This window comes from Cupressus sempervirens, chromosome 1 (assembly GCF_028749045.1).
Source record: "Cupressus sempervirens isolate cs-2001-9-10 chromosome 1, ASM2874904v1, whole genome shotgun sequence".
Taxonomy (NCBI): domain Eukaryota; kingdom Viridiplantae; phylum Streptophyta; class Pinopsida; order Cupressales; family Cupressaceae; genus Cupressus; species Cupressus sempervirens.
In genome coordinates this window covers 234,507,487-234,524,653 of record NC_143118.1, presented here as the reverse complement: position 1 = coordinate 234,524,653, position 17,167 = coordinate 234,507,487, and positions in this window count along the sequence as shown.

Sequence of the window (17,167 nt, the reverse complement as noted above, 5' to 3'; positions counted from 1 at the left end):
ATGATCACCAAGCATTGGTGATATGGTCTATTAAGAAGGGAGACAAAATTAGGCTACAAAAAGTGTCAAGTGCTGAGCATACTAGTAGTCTCATTGTTTATAGAGAAGATGATGTAGATAGTGAAAATGTCTCTAAAATGGCTACGAAGATGATGGATTTTGGGGTGGTAGTTGTTGAAAAGGATCAAGGTAAATTCCTAGAATTAAATGCCAAGTTTGAAGAAATATTAAAGGCATGTGAGGAGAGAGGGAACATGATACATCAGCTGGAAACCCAGGTATGCCAAATAGATAAACAATTAGGAAAGAGAAAAGTGAGCGAATCTAGTAGGCCCTAGATTACTTATCCTTACCCAAATATGGAGCCTTTTAAATCCACTCCTCATGTTGAGATTCGAGATACCCCCCAAAGGCCTAAATTTTATATTGTAGAAGACTTTGAAGTAGAAAATAATAAACTATAAGCATTACATGTGGAGCTTAATGTGCAATATGAGGATAAGTAAAGGAAAGCTCTCATATATTTAGTTGATAAAATTGATTCACCATTATTTTATGAACAACTAACCAAGGCTATAAATATATGAGATGAGATAAAGGAAAATGATGAAGCCTTGATGCCAATTGTCAACAAATAGAGTAAAAGGAGTAAAGAGGTTACTTTTCTATGTTTTTCTATCATAAATTTATCCTATGAAAATATAGAAAAGACTTATGATTTGACCAATGATCTCTCATAATTTGATGATAAAAGAGATCAATTAAAAAAGAAAATTGTTAATTATCTAGACAAATATAAGAGTATTAATTTTGAACTCTTCCCACATGCCATTGACAAAAGGGAGAAATTGAAAAATAAAGAGGAATGGACCCAAGAATTAAATGACTTATTCTGCCTTCAAATGAATAAGGTCACAAATGAGTATTGGAATGCATGGTGGGAAACTAAAACTAAAGAAGTTGTAAAGGTGTAGTTATTTTATGATTTTCTGAGGAAATATTTAGCTGAAATTGAGAGAATTGGGGAATATGTAATTAAAAAGTAGTAGGATATTTTAAGTTTCAATTGGCCAGATGACCTTCTTTTTAACAAGTGGATGGTAGACTTTGTCCATGATAAACAATTAGAACATGATGAAACTAATGATGGTCAAGGTGAAATTCAAATAATTGACACATCATAACAAGAAAAAGAGGATACGAATAGATAATAAGCTTCAACGACCAAAATTGAGGTTCTAACTAGTAATACAATTATAGAAGAATTAGAGGTAACTATAATTTTGGTAGGAAATGATGATGAGGATAGAAGTTCTTGAGTTGAAGTAACTCTACAAACATCTGAATCAGATCAATCATCTGCAGTTGCATTGGCTACATTTTTCAAGGAGCTGCAACAACAGTAAAGCCAATTATAAAAAATTTAGTAGTAAAAAGGTGTAGTTGAAAGTGATCTGACTAAAGAATATTCATGTTGAAAGACATTTTGTTGCACAAATTTTTGTGTGTTATGATAGTAGCAATGTAAATATTTAGTTTGTCTTAAGGATAGCTATCAGTTTCTTTATGCTTGAAGCTTGTTGCATCTCACACTATATAAGTAAGATTCTAGGGATAGAGAAAAGGGTCTAAGTATTTGTACAATTTTAGTTTTACTAAGATTTTTTTGGTGCATTCCTTGATGAAAACTTTATGGTGTATTTTTTCTGTAACTATCTAAGAATAAGTGAATGTTACAGGATCATGATGTCTTATCTTGAGTTATTTTGAATTCTATTTCAATTTTTATACAATTTTCAAAGAGAATGAATAAAACGATGAACTATCCCCATATCTTTTCTTTCTAAATCTTGTCTGCATTTTTATTACCTTGTTATCTTGAAATTGTATGAGCAAATTGTGTCAAATTTAATGCAACTAGGATAAGCTATACATCATCTCAATATTGCTTTTAATTGAATGAATTAGGTAAATGCTTTAGTGAATATGATAGGACCTCCATGGTAATAGGTAGGATATGTGTAAGAACAAGTCTGAGTTTGAATTGTTGATAATATTGAATGTAATGTAGTCGATTAGGTTGATAAATTGGATAAACTTTGAATCCGAATGGATGAGGCATTGATCAACTAGTTCAATTTACATATGGAGAAATCATGAATAAGCATCTAGCTTAAAATAAAAATAAATTTTACTTTAATGTTTAAAGAATGTCAAAGCTGGTCATCACTTGTTTACATTTAACTTCTGAGTCTTAGTTAGCTGCTATTGTCTAGAATTACCTGTAGATCTAAGTAGAATTGTGACCAATCTTCTATAAGGAATGTGTATTGTTATAAAATTCCATGGAATGAAGAAAATGTGTATGTAGTATCAGGTTGAAAATATTTCATCCCTCAAGTGCACCTGCCTTAGTTTTGCAGAGTCAAAAGAGTAGAAAATATTTTATGATTTTGTTGAAGTCGGGGCCAGATCTAAAGAACATATAACTATTTATGGAAAGTAGCTAATCCTTAGGTTATTATGATCTTTATTATCTTGGTGTTAAGTATTTTGTTTCTTAATAGTGTAAAAAGACCAACACCGAGAAAAGTCAATTTTAGTGTAAGCCAAGTGAAACTGTGTAAGCCAAGTAAAGTTTAGTTGACGCTAAGCATCAATAAACTTTAATTTGTGTCAAGTGTTTTTGTAGTGGATGCCAAGATTGTAGTATGTATTGAGAATCAGAAGCCAATTAAGGTCAAGTTTCAACATTATGAGAAAGGTCAAGAATTCGATGAATTTGAGCCAAAAAGTTTATTTTATTGGATTGTGTGAACCATGTGGAAGATAAGATTGATGAGCTCATGGCATAAAATTTATGATGAACCATTTTCAAAAAAAATGAAAGAGGATCGAAGGAGAAGTTTTTAGAAGGGAATGAAATGAAATGAGGTGTAGATTCATTGAATCCTACCTAATATAACCTAACCTTAAAAAGGACAATGGAAGATGAATGAAAAAATATTTTAATTCTCTATTTATAGGGATGGCTAGTCAGAAGCAAGGGTTTTCATGTGCAAGAACCAAAGAAAGACAAGGAGTCTAGGGTATTGCTTCATTCAATGACCTAAAAGAAGAGACTACATTGGAAAATAAAGAAAGAAGGCTTAAGGGTATGGATTCTTGAAGAGTGAAAAAGCTATCAGAGCTAAAGAGTATGAAAGCCAAGTAGAATGGAGGACTAAAATAGAGATCTATAATATGCAAAATGAAGTTGTAAGTTGTTATTAGATCAAGCCTTTCTATTACTCTCTAATCATTGTATTAGTTTAGGGTAAATCATTTGGATTAAGGTTGACCTAACAATCATTTGTAAATCTTTTGATTAGGTGACATTGCAAGTGAATGATCTAAAGTCCTCTAACAAGGCTCACTCCAAATAGGGTGATTGAAATGCTTTAACCATATCACTTTTAACAGTGTGCATTGTAACCTTTAATAGGGTTGGCCTTTCATAGGGCATCACATCAGAAGAGTGAGAATGAGTAGCATTTTATTGATAGTTTTTCCCAAATTAGGTTTCCACATTAAATCATTGTGTCAAATGTGTTACTAAATCTATTATGTTTCATGTTTATATTTTTGCAAATTTATTTGACAGTAACCTACAAATTTAAGTGATTGTGTAATGTAATGGATGCATACATAAGGAATTTTTTTTATGGATATGGGTTCACTGAGCTGTGAAAAGTTTTAATTGTGCATCTAGACCTTGGATAACTAATTTGCCCCTCCTCTTAGTTATTTTAAAGAATTTCAACAATTGGTATCAGAAGCCATCTGCTTAAGAGTACTAATTTGAAGGTACGAGAAGCACAAAGATCAAGATGTCAAAAAGAGAAGAACCCAAGCTTAATAGAGATAACTTTCCTACATGGGAAAGTATGATGAAGCTATGCCTAGGATGTCTTGGAGATCATGCACAATCTACCATTGTTGTTGAGCATACCAATCCTAGTGGAGCCCTAACTCTTGAAGATTTGAAAAAGAAGAAGGAACACAAGTAGGCAATATTTGAGATTGCCTCTACCCTAAGCTATGTCAAGTTTGATTATATCAAAAGTCTTAATAGTGCAAAGAAAATGTAGGATGCTCTACACAATATCTATGGAGGTGACAAGAATTTTTTAATAAGCAAAGCTAAAAGTCTCAAAGGTAAGTTTGATGGTATGGGAATACAAGAAGGTGAGAATATTTCTCAATATTTCTCTAGGATAAAAGATGTTATTAATGCAATAAGAGGATCTACTAGTAAGATAGATGATGATATTATACTAAGAAAATTTTTGAGAACACTTCTACCTAAGTCTTAACAGTCTGGTAGGTAGGCTCACTACTTTTGATCTATCTAACTTTTAAAATTATAAACCTAAAAATATGGAATCTGATTTGAAACTAAGCTATCATTAAAGGAACTTGATGAGAAGAAGAAGAAGAAGAAGAAGGAAAAATATGTGTCAAATGATAGTTATACAAATGTGGAACATTTTGGTAAACTTGGAACACTATTAACAAGGAGATTTCACAGAGGTAAAGGCAACTTCAAAGGTGAGTTACCTATCATGTGTTTCAATTGCAATGAGATTGGTCATATTGTTTCTAGATGTCCAGAGAAGAATAATTATAGAGGTAGTGAAAAATACAAAAGTAGAAGAGATAAATACAACAAAGACTACAAATACAAAGTTAAGAAGTCTTGCTACATTTCTACAAAGGAAATAAAAGATGGATCTAAAGATCATGATGATGAAGTGGTGTATGTTCCAATGAAGTATGAATATGACAAAGATGAGCCAACTAGACTAGTGTCTTGTGTGAACAATAATGACAGATGGATCATTCATAGTGGGTGTTCACATCACATGATTTGAGATAAAAATAAGTTCATTACCTTGAATTATTATGATAGAAATAGTGTAAGATTTGGTAATGATGCACCATGTTTGATAAAGGGAAAATGTTCAATCAAGCTCACCAAAAAGATTTAGTGTGACAATGCTTATTATGTTGAAGGACTTAACTATAACTTGTTGAGTGTGTCACAACTAAATAATTTGGGTTGTAAGGTTGAAATTGAGAATGAAATTGCTAAGATATATGATACTAATGGAAAACTAATTGGAAAAGGTGATCAAACTAGAGGTAATCTATTCTACCTTGATATAGAGGATGCTACTTATATAGTTGTAGAATTTGATAATGTCTTGCTATGGGATAAGAGGTTATGTCATGTTAATTTAGATAAATTAGTTAGTATCAGTAACATGAGAAGAAATAGAGGTTTACCTAAGTTGAAAATACCCGACTATATAATTTTCAAATAGTGTTAGTTAGGCAAAATGACAAAAGTCAAGTTTTAAGAGTAAGACTTATACCTCTAGATGAATACTAGAGATTGTTCATATGAAATTGTGTGGACCAATTGAAGTGCAAAGCTAAAAAGGAGATAAGTACATTATGTTTCTTGTAAATTATTATAGAATGATGACAATTATGTTTATAAAATATAAATATGATACTTTTCAAATGTTTAAGTGGTGCTTAGCAAGAGTTGAGAAAGAAATAGCTAAAAGTCTAAAATATTTGAGATCTAATAGAGGAGGAGAATTTATAGCAAATGAGTTTGAGATGTTTTGTATTGCAAAAGAATCAAAATATAGACATTTTCTCCTAGAACCCCTCCACAAAATAGAATTATTGAAAGGAGGAAAAGGGCTATAATGGATTGTGCTAGGACACTCATGACAGAGAAAAATGTTGCTTTGAAATACTAGAGAGAAGATGTAAGTATAACTATCTATACCTTGAACTATATACAAGTCAAGAAAGTTATTCATTTAACACCTTTTGAGATATGGTATGGATACTCACCTAGTGCAAAATATTTTAAGTTATTTTGAAACAAGTGTTGTATTCTCAAATATTTTAGAAATGGTAAACTAGATGCAAAAAGTGAAGAAGGTATATTTCTTGGTTATTCCACAAGAAGTAAAGTTTATAAATGTTTACATACTAACACTAACAAAGTTGTGTAAGGTGCAAATGTGAAATTTGATGAATATATAGAGTATATCAGGCTGAACCTATGAAGAAACTAGAAGAATAAAAATCATTTGTATACTTTTATGAAGGTATGCCTCCTGAAGAAGATTTTGTAAATCAAGTTCCAAACCAACAAAAAACTTTAGTGACTACCAAGTCACATACTATGAATGTTGAATTGCATTCAGGAACTGAGCTACATTCAGGTGTTGAGTTATAGAATGAAGTTGACACACATTCTAATTGTAAAATTATTGTACATGAAAGAGATGTTGAACTACTTGACAGAGATGTATATAGTGATTCAAAAGTTGAGAGACAAAATGTAGAAGCTAGAGCTAAACCAAGATTTCCTATGTATGTCAAGAGATATCAGCCTACTACACAAACCATTGGTGATAAAGATGCTAGACTAATGACAAGGAACTTGTTGAGAAATGATACATGTTTTTTGAGCATGCAAGAACCCAAAATAGTCAAAGATACCTTAGAAGATGTGAATTGAAATAAATCCATGGAAGAAGAGATTGAACAAATTGAGAAAAATAAGACATAGATTGTAGTTCCTAAACCAAAAGACAAAAATGTGATTAGTACCAAGTGGGTATATAAAAATTAGTTAGATGAAAATGGTGAAGTCATAAGGAAAAAGTAAATATTAGTCTGTAAAGGATATGCACAAGAAGAAGGCATAGATTATGGAGAGACATTCACTCCTATTGCAATTTTAGAAGGAGTAAGAACTCTACTTGCTTACTCTACATACAAAGTTTTCAAAGTTTATTAAATGGATGTTAAGTTTGCATTTTATAATGGGATATTGGATGAAGAGGTTTATATAGAATAGCTAGAAATATTTGTTGATGCTAACAACAAAAACTTGGTATGTAGACTACAAAAATCTCTTTATGGTTTAAAGAAAGCACCAAGAGAATGGCATGAGAGACTTCATAAATATCTTGTGAATATTGGATTTGAGAGGATTGATGATAACAACAATATATAATTGAAGATAGAGAAAGGAAAAGGTATTTTGTTATCTGGATTTTTTGTTGATAGTATCATATATGAAAGTCAATATATTTTATGTGATGCTTTCACAAATGAAATGAAGCAAGAATTTGAGATGTCTATGTTTGCAAAGATCATTTTTTTGTGGGTTTGCAAGTACATTAGATGAAATATGGTATATACATCACTTAGTCAAAATATGTTAAATAGATATTAAATTTTTTTGGATTGTAATACTCCAAGACAGTAAGCACACCTATGGTGATAGGACATAAATGGTCAAAGAATGATGATTCAATTGAGATAAATTAAACATTAAACAAGTCTATGATTGGTAAATTACAATATGTAGTACATAAAAAACTTGATAGTGCATCATCCATAGTGATAGTTGTAAAATTATTTACTAATCCCAAGGAGAATCACTTGATGGTGGTAAAGAGAATAATGAGATATCCAAAAGAAACAAAGGATTATGGTCTATACTACAAGAAAAATGAGAAATCTGAATTAAGAACCTATACTGATGCTAATTGGGCTTGAAAGTAGAGGACCATTTTTCTTAGGCAAAAGGTTGGTTACATGGATTGGCAAGAAATGAAATTGCATTTCTCATTCTACCGCTCAAGCTAAATATGTTGTTGTTGTGGTAAATTGTACAAACATTGTATGGATCAAATAGCTACTCAAAGATATGAAGGAAGAAATCACTAAACTTTTGATACTTTATTGTGATAATGCAAGTGTTATAAATATATCAAAGAATCCTATGATGCATAAAAAGACTAAGTACATTGCAATCATGTATCATTACTTAAGATAATTAATTCAAGATAAAGAGGTGAAAATGGTGTAAGAATTTGGTATAGCTTTGATACCATGTAAGAATTTATCTTAGGGAAAAATCACCCAAGACCAAGAAGCTCAATAGCTAGCCCAAAATAGACCATTAGAGTATGATTAGAATAACAATATGATATTCAATTCATTTATTGATTGATGTAAAAATATACTAGGAGTGCCTGTATATAAAGGACTCTAGAATGCTTCTAGAATATCTAAGAGTTAGCAATATGATAAGCCTCACAACCAAGCACATGTCCACCAGGAGTGGATTATCCTCCATTAATCATAGGATTTAGCATGATGATGAGAGGATAAGCCTAAAAGGTGTTTCACATTAAATTATGTTGTAGAAACCATGTGGTAAAATAGATTTTCTTACTCCTATGTTGTCAACATGAAAAGTCATATGAGTATGCAAACTCCTAGGTGTCTAACCTAGTATATAATAAAATAATGTATTTATCCTAAGTAAATTTAAGTAAAGTGTAAATAATAATTAATTACACTAACACACTCCCTTAAGTGCAACTTAGGAGAACGCACTTAAGCTTACAAAAGCTGTGATGAAATGCATAACGGGTCCTAGCTAATAGCCCATGTTATGTACCAAATTATAAATGCAATACTAAAATGCAATGAAATCACTTTACAAATGGAGAAAGAGGGAAAACCTCATGGGAAAATCCCTTCCCCAAAATGAGAGATATGTAAAATATAGAAGAGAAGGATCATGTGACCCCTCGATGAAAAATCCCTCATCCTTAAGAGATCTTGCAAATGAAGATACTTGACCTCTATGAAGGGCTTGGTGAAGATGTCAACTACCTGCTACTTTTTAGGACAATACTATAATGGGATGAGTTGCTCATGAATTAGCTCTTTGATGTAGTGCATATGAACCTCAATATGTTTGGTGTGTTTATTTTGCACTAGATGTTTTGAGATTTCAATGGCACTCTAGTTATCACAATGGATGACTATGGGTCTAGGTAGATCAAAACCAAACTCCTTTAGAATATGTTGCAACCAAATAGCATATTTTGCCATAGTCAAAACTCCTCAATACTCAGCCTCAGTTGATAAAAAAATAATGGTGTTCTTTTTACTTTGCCAACAAATGGGGCTAGAACCAAGATGAAACATATATCCTAAAGTAGACTTGTGAGAATCAAGGTCCCCTGCATAGCATGAGTCTACATATCTCACTAATTGAAGTTCAGTATCAATTGCACAACGTATCCCATATATATGTGTACCTTGGATATAGTGCAAGATTCATTTTGCTTCCTTCCAATGAATTTCATATGACTCTTGCATGAAGTAAGGAACCATGCCAATTGCAAATAAGATGGCATGGTGTGTATGTGTCAGGTAGATAAGGCTTCTAACCAATTATCTATACAAAGTTAGAACAACAAGTGGAGTGGAACACTTTGTTTCTAACTTAACACCTAAAAGAAATAGAGTAGGTGCAGCCTTGTAGTCACTCATGTGAAACTAAGCTAGTAGATCAAGAGCATACTTGGGTCATGATAAGGTGATCCCTAATGAAGATTTATGTATCTCGATACCATGGAAATAGTGTAGTACTCCCAAGTCTTTCATCAAAAACCTATCATGCAAAGTAGCCTTGACACTATCAATAATGGATGTTGTGCTCCTTGTAATGATCAAGTCATACACATAAAGCACAAGAAGAAAATTTGAATTATCCCTCTAAAGAATGTAGACATTTAGATCAGAATGACATCTAGCGAACCCTTCTAAGAGTAGAAAAGAATCCATCTTTACATACCAAGCACTTGGAGCTTGTTTAAGTCCATAGATATATTTCTTCAATTTTCAAACCAAGGCTACATCTTTTATGAATCCCTATGGCTACTCTATATATATTTCCTCATGAAGATCCCCATTAAAAAATGTGCTTTTCACATCCATCTAATGAACAACCCATATCTAAGAAACTGATATAGCTGGTGTCAAACAAATGGAATTCATTTCTCCCACTAGTGTAAGAGTCTCATTGTAATCAATGCAAAGTACTTGAGAAAAATATTTTGCAATAATTCAAGCTTTATGTTTATCAACACTTCCATTCACTATGAATTTGGTATGATAGATCCACTTACACCAAACCAATTTTCTTCTCCTAGGAAGAGAGACTAAGTCCCATGTATCATTTCTCATAAGAGAGTTATATTATTCCTCCATTTCTCTATCCCATTCTAAAATACCTAATTCTTGTTTAAATGATTGTGGATTTGAAGTAACTACAATATAAGCATGTGGGAGTGAGTTGTGTTGTGATCTCATCCTTGACTCTAAGGGATTCCCTACCAATGGTCCTACCACATCCAATGTTTGCTTAGTCCATTTAGGTATCCTAGAAGAAGATGTAGAAGGTGCATCCTCAACCCCAATTGGTTGATGTTTCTATTTGGGATGTAGGTGCACATCTTCCAAATCACTATTATCACTATCACTCTCTTCAATGAAGGAAGAAGAAGGGGGAGTTGAAGAAGTAAAGCTTGCACAACTTTCTTCAAAGTTTACACTCCTCTCATAGAATATGTCATGTGTCTGTAGATCCATTAACTTGTAGGCTTTATGTGAGTCCACATATCCAACAAAGATGCAAGATTTTATTTGTGCTTCCAATGCCTTGCATTTTGGTGGAGGTATTCATGCCCATGCTAGACAACCAAAGACTCTGAAATAGTTAACTATAGGTTTCTTACCAGTCCATACTTCAAAAGGAGTTATACCATCCAAAGCTTTGTAAGGACTCCTATTATGAATATAGTTAGCACAATTCATTTCTTCATCCCAAAATACTTGATTAAGAGACTTGTTTAGTAGAATGAAAGTGGTCATCTCCTTGAGATTTCTATTTTTATTTTCAACAACACCATTCTATTGTGGTGTATATTGTATTGAATGCTAAAGGTCAATTATATCTTGAGTGTAAAAGTCTACTACTCTTGAGTTCACATACTCCCCCTTATTATCTATTTGAAAAACTTTGATGGCTTTCCCTAAAATTTTTTCCACTTGAACCTTCAATCTGAGAAATTTTTCAAATACCTCACTCTTATGAGAAATGAAGAAAACCCAAGTAAAGCAAGAGTAGTCATTTATGAAGGTGAGTGCATAGCAAGACTTTCCAAATGATGGCACTAGAAATGGGCCTCCCACATCACTATAAATCAATTCAAGAACACATTGTGTTCTCCAAGACTTCCCCATTTCATAAAAATTTTCTAGATATTTCCCAAGTGAGCAACCTGAACAAAAACCTTCTGAAAACTAGACTTGAGGTAGACCATTAACCATTTTCTTTCTACTAAGTTGCTCAAGATATCTATAGTTGAGATGTCCAAATTTCTCATGCCATAGTTTTCTTTCTACATTTGAATGTAATAACAAGGCTTGTACATTTGATTTTGGCATAAAGAATGAAAAAGTGTAAAGCCTTAAATCATGATTGGCTTCACCTATTTCAATCATAGAGTCATCCTTGATAGTTTTCACTACCACTCAATCTGGAAGAAATTCAACTTTATTTCCACCTCCATAGTGAGTCATTTGGTAGACTGAAAGAAGGTTTGAGATAAGATTAGGAACACATAGCACATCCTTGAATGCTCCATTTTTCATCTAAAATTAATTTAGTATCATCTCTTGCAAAGATTTGTGGCACCTCTGAATGTGTCATGGAAGAAAAATCTCTCTTTGATGCACCCATATGATGTGTGGTACCTATATCAATGGTCCAATAACCATGACTAATAGTGTTTGTGAGTAAAACATGCCCTTTGCCCTTAGAATGTGAAGATGAAGATCCTTTCTTCTTATAAGCATTAGGCAATGGAACTTTGTGTTTCTTCATGATGCTTTTCAACTCGTCAATCTGCTTAAGATAACATTGATCTTCATCATGGCCCATCTTCTTACAATAGGCACACTTTTTCTTCTCCTGATTAGTGTCCCCCTTTTTGTTTGTATTTAAGGAAGACTTTCCTTGTTGATTTGATGTTGGTGTTGCCTTTTCTTTATCCTCTTGTTTTTTATTCTTCCATTTCTTTTTTTTCCCTTTCCTTTGTTTGAACTTTGACTAGCTCAATTGTGAGAACCCTCATTATTAGCCACCAATGCCTTAGACTTTGAAGACTTGAGAATTCCCTTTTTTTTCAACTTAGTTTTTTCATCCTCTAATAGTTGAGCATAATCATCAAAAATGATTTTCTTATAGGAAGCTCCTAAGGTAGTCTTTATGGTGTTGAAAGAAGAGACAAATGTGAAGTACTCGGATGGTAGCTTATTATGAATGAGATAGATCAACCTGTCATCTTTAATAGGACTACCAAAACCATCAAGCTTTTTTCTTAATTCATTCACCTTAATGATAAAATCCTATATTGAATCAAAGGTCTTAGGATCTAGGGAGACAAGCTCATCTTCAATTTTCTAAAACATCCTCATATAGGTTTCCTTAGAAAAAGGAAGGATGTATCATACTTCATGATCTAATAGAGGATATTATCTTCAACCCCAAACCTAATATCACTTAGGCATTTCTTATCTCCCTATATCCAAGCATCGATATCACTTTTGGATACTTGATCACCTATTGCTTTAGGAAAGCAACTATCTACATATTGAGAAATTTCATCATGCATCAATTCAAACCATTTTTTAATAGATCATGTGGCATAGTTATGTGGTGTTAATTTTGGAATATTAATATTTCCCATGATTTAAGAAATGAAATATAATAATAGGAAAAGAGGAACACAACACCAAGAGACACCCCCCTATTCCCTCAATCAAGAACCCACCCCCCCACCAAATGAAAGATTTTGGCACTTTATACATAGTGTGATTACAATAGCCACTTGCTAATTTTGGCCTTAGTGGTCTTTCAATTTGTTGTTTACAATCTCCTCTTAGAGTTCAAATATACAACTTTAGAAAATATCTCAGATATACAACAATTCTAAAGTTTTATTAAAGCACTATAATGAAAAAAAGGACCTAATTATGAAAGTGGTATTTTTGTCCACATAAACCTATCATTTGATTGTGGATTTGGAAAGTAGATAAAAAATTATTCACTTTAAAAAAAATGGAACCTAATTTGGAGTCTAGATGAGCCCTAATGGAGCATTTGAAGTTGCAAAATACATGATTAGAAGGGTGTAGTCACCAAAAACTACAATTTTTAACAAATTCATGCACCAAAACAAGAAAATAATAGCACCAATGAAAAGTTTAGTAAATTCTAGCTTTAAAAAAAAAATTGCACCTAATTTGGAGCCCAAAGGACTAAGATATGGCCTCCCAAAGTTAGCTTGTCAGATGAAAACTAAATCTGGAGGGTTCTAGTTAGCAAATAATGAGGTTAAATTTGACATCTAAATGGATGTCATAGTAGTGTAGTTTGGCCTAATAATGATGGTCAAATGGTCATCAATTTTAGTGGCATGACTAGCTAACATCAACAAAAAAAAAATCTCCTTGGCTGACATGATAGGTATGAATCCTAGCATCACTGCATAGATTGTATAGATAGGTGATGTGGCCTACTAAGCTATCTAGGTATGGAACTACAAAGCTGGAATATGATGTGTATGTTGAGCTACCCATATATGTGGTGGGGTGAGCTAACTATATAGTCATCATGGCACAAAGTTGACAAGGTGTGACTTGACATTGACATGGCAAATGTGACATGGCACTTGGGCATGATGTGGCAGATTTTTATGACATTGTTGAAGGCTATAGTAGTGTATAGTTGGACATCATGTGGCACTATGGTAGATATGCCATGTGGCAAAAAATGAGCCACAAAAATTTGCTAGTGGGTGGTTGAATGCAGTCGTCAATAGTGGTCAAGAGTTGGAAGTCTGGTAGGACTTTTAGTCCCACATTTCTCACACCTTGGTCAAAAATCTCTTAAAAGGAAGAGCCCATAGGGGATAAAACAAGTTAAGAATGCTAGAGGATTTTTCTTGCCATGAGTTATGAAGGCAGTGTTGGATTTTTTGTAATGACCACTAGAGTATTTCAAAGCTGCTCGTGAGTTTATGGACTATTTGCCTAGAATATGGTATGAACTATAGCTTGAATGGAATAAGAAATATGCCAAAATTAGATAATATTCCACCTATGGGATCCAGGACTTCACCACCCAGTTCTTGCAAAAAAAATTGTCTCTACAGGCCTGATGGCCTAATTTAATTTTTTTAAATACAGATCTAAAAATTGTACTAAATTTCTTGTAGAGAAAATAAATATCGATCTAAAATTAAATTAAAAAGATCTAAAATGATCATATTGAATTTTCAAATTGGGCCTTTGGGTGCTGGTTTGCAAAACATATTCACCTCAAATTTGATTATGGCCCAACATAGGAAAATTTATAGTCATATTTCATTGAATCGATGCTCTGGATGCAATGGTGAGGTCTACTTTAGCTTTAGATGCTCCTAATAGCTATGGATACTCTAGATCTAAATCAAGGTGTCCTCAAAGAGGTGAAGTAAGAATGGTCTCCAATGGCTATAAAATAACACTCCTATGGTTCTAATACTATGTTAGAATTTGGTATAGCTCTGATACCATGTAACAATTTTCCTTAGTGAAAAATCACCCAAGATTATGAAGCTCAATAACTAGCACAAAATAGACCAATAGGGTATGATCAGAATAACAATATGATATTCAATTGATGTATTGAATGATGTACAAGTACACTAGGAGTGCTTGTATATAAAGGCCTTTAGAATGGTTCTAGAATATCTAAGAGTTAACAATATGATAAGCCTCACAACTAAGTACATGTTCAACAAGAGTGGATTATCCTCCATTAAGCATAGGAGTTAGTGTGATGATGAGAGGATGAGCCTACAAAGGTGTGTCACATAAAATTATGTTGTAGATACCATGTGCTTAATTAAGAGTGCAAATAACTATGTTTTCTACATAAGAACTTAGTTAATTATGAAAACTCTAGTGTTGTAGACACCATGTGCTAAAATAGATTTTCTTACTCCTATGTTGTCAACATGACAACTCATATGGATATTCAAAATCCTAGGTGTCTAACCTAATAAATAATAAAATAATTTATTTATCCTAAGTAAACTTAAGTAAAGTGTAAATAATAATTATTTACACTAACAGATGGAATATGTCAACACAAAAGAGAAAATAGCTAATATCTTCATAAAAGCATTACCTAAGGATGCTCATGAGATGTAAACTAGGGGTGATACCCCTACCAAAGGATATCTAAGAAGCATGAGGAGTTCCCTACATCAAACAAGCGATTGAGTTATGTTACACATCCATTCATTAGATCTTACTTTAGGATCTACCTAAAGTAATCAAAGAACTAGAACTATAAATCAGTCACAAGCAAGGTGACCAAGGGAGAAACTGAAAAATATTCATATTTACATATGAAGATGAAAAGTCTTTTTCATTATTTTGAAAGAGTGAGAATGTGTACTAAAGAATGAACTGGTGGAGATGAATGAGAAATCTTTATTGTTAAGGGAGTAAGTGTGTTGAGGGAGAAAGTGTATTTGTTGATTACATCTACCTAGTAAGATGGACATAATGTTAAGGAGATATAAGAAGTGATCAAGAGGGAGCCATAAGGATCATTTAATTGTTTGTTGATCAGAATAGACCTTTTTTAACCTATTCAAAATATGTAAGTTGCTAATAGAGGGAGATATTTCAATACAAGAAATTATTTTTTAGTTTGGTAATTTGATTGGTCTTACTAATTGAGTTTGGTTAGTCTGGTTTTCCATCAATGCCAAGGAGGGAGATTGTTGAAAATAGATTAATATAAGTATGGTAAATGTGTTTCAATCATTATTTTTCAATGATGTCAAACCTACTACTTGTTGGTAAGAAAATTGCTTATATTATTTAAGTACTATCATTTATTTGATTGATAAAGAGAAAACGTTGAGTTATGATATGAAAAGGACTACAAAAATAAGTTAAGATAGTGATGTTATAGTGCATTGATAATCTACTTAAGGTTTCAAATGTTGGTTAAACTAAGTAAGTTTAGAAGAACAAGTTAAATGGAGTTTGTCTCCCAATCTTGACTAAGTGGATAGTAGGTGCTTGGAAAATTTAGTGCAAGCCAAGAAGAAAATTAAATGGACCCAAGAAAATCCAATTTCAATATAAACTAAGTAAAATAGTGTAAGCTAAGTAAAGTTTAGTTGATATCAAGCACTAGTAAACTTTTGTTTGTGCTAAGTGTTTTAAGAATTGATGTTTTAGCAATGTAGTATGTGTTGAGCATTGGAAGCTAGTTAATATCGAGTGTCAGCATTATGAGAAAGATTGAGAATTTGATGAATTTGAGCTGATAAGTTTGGTTTCTTTTATTGTGTGAACCATGTGGAAGATAAGATTGATGAGCTAGTGGCATAGAATTCATGATGAACAATTTTGAGATGAATTCAAAGAGGATTGAAGGAGAAGTGTTATAAGGGAATGAAATGAAATAAGGGGTAGATTCATTGAATCCTACCTAATCTAACCTAACCCTAAAATTGATGATAGAGGATGAAAAACACAATATCTTAATTCTCTATTTATAGAGATGGTTGGTTAGAAGAAAGGGTTGTCATGTGCAAGAACCTAAGGAAGACAAGAAATCTAGAGCATTACTTCATTTAGTGACCTAAAAGAAGGCAATACATTGGAAAACAAAGTAGTAAGGCTTAAGGATATGGATGCTTGAAGGGTAAACAAGCTATGAGAGTTGAAGAGTGAAATCCAAGTGGATAGAGGACTAAAATAGAGATCCATGATCTAGAAAATGAAGTTGTAAGTTTTTATTAGATCAAGCCTTACTATTACTCTCTAATCATTGTATTAGTCTAGAGTAAATCCTTTGGATTAAGGTCAACCTAATAGTCATTTTGAAATCCTTTAACCAAGTAAAAATCTAAGTGAATGATCTAAAGTTCTCTAACAAGGCTTACTCCTAATAGGATGATTAAGATCTATTAACTAGGTCAAATTTAACATTGTGCATAGTAAACTTTAATAAGGTTGGCCTTTCATAGGGCATCACTTCAAAAGAGTGAGAATGAGTAGCATGTTACTAATAGTTTTTCCCAAATTGGGTTATCACATTAAATCATTGTGTCAAATGTGTTACTAAATCTATTATGTCTCATGTTTACAT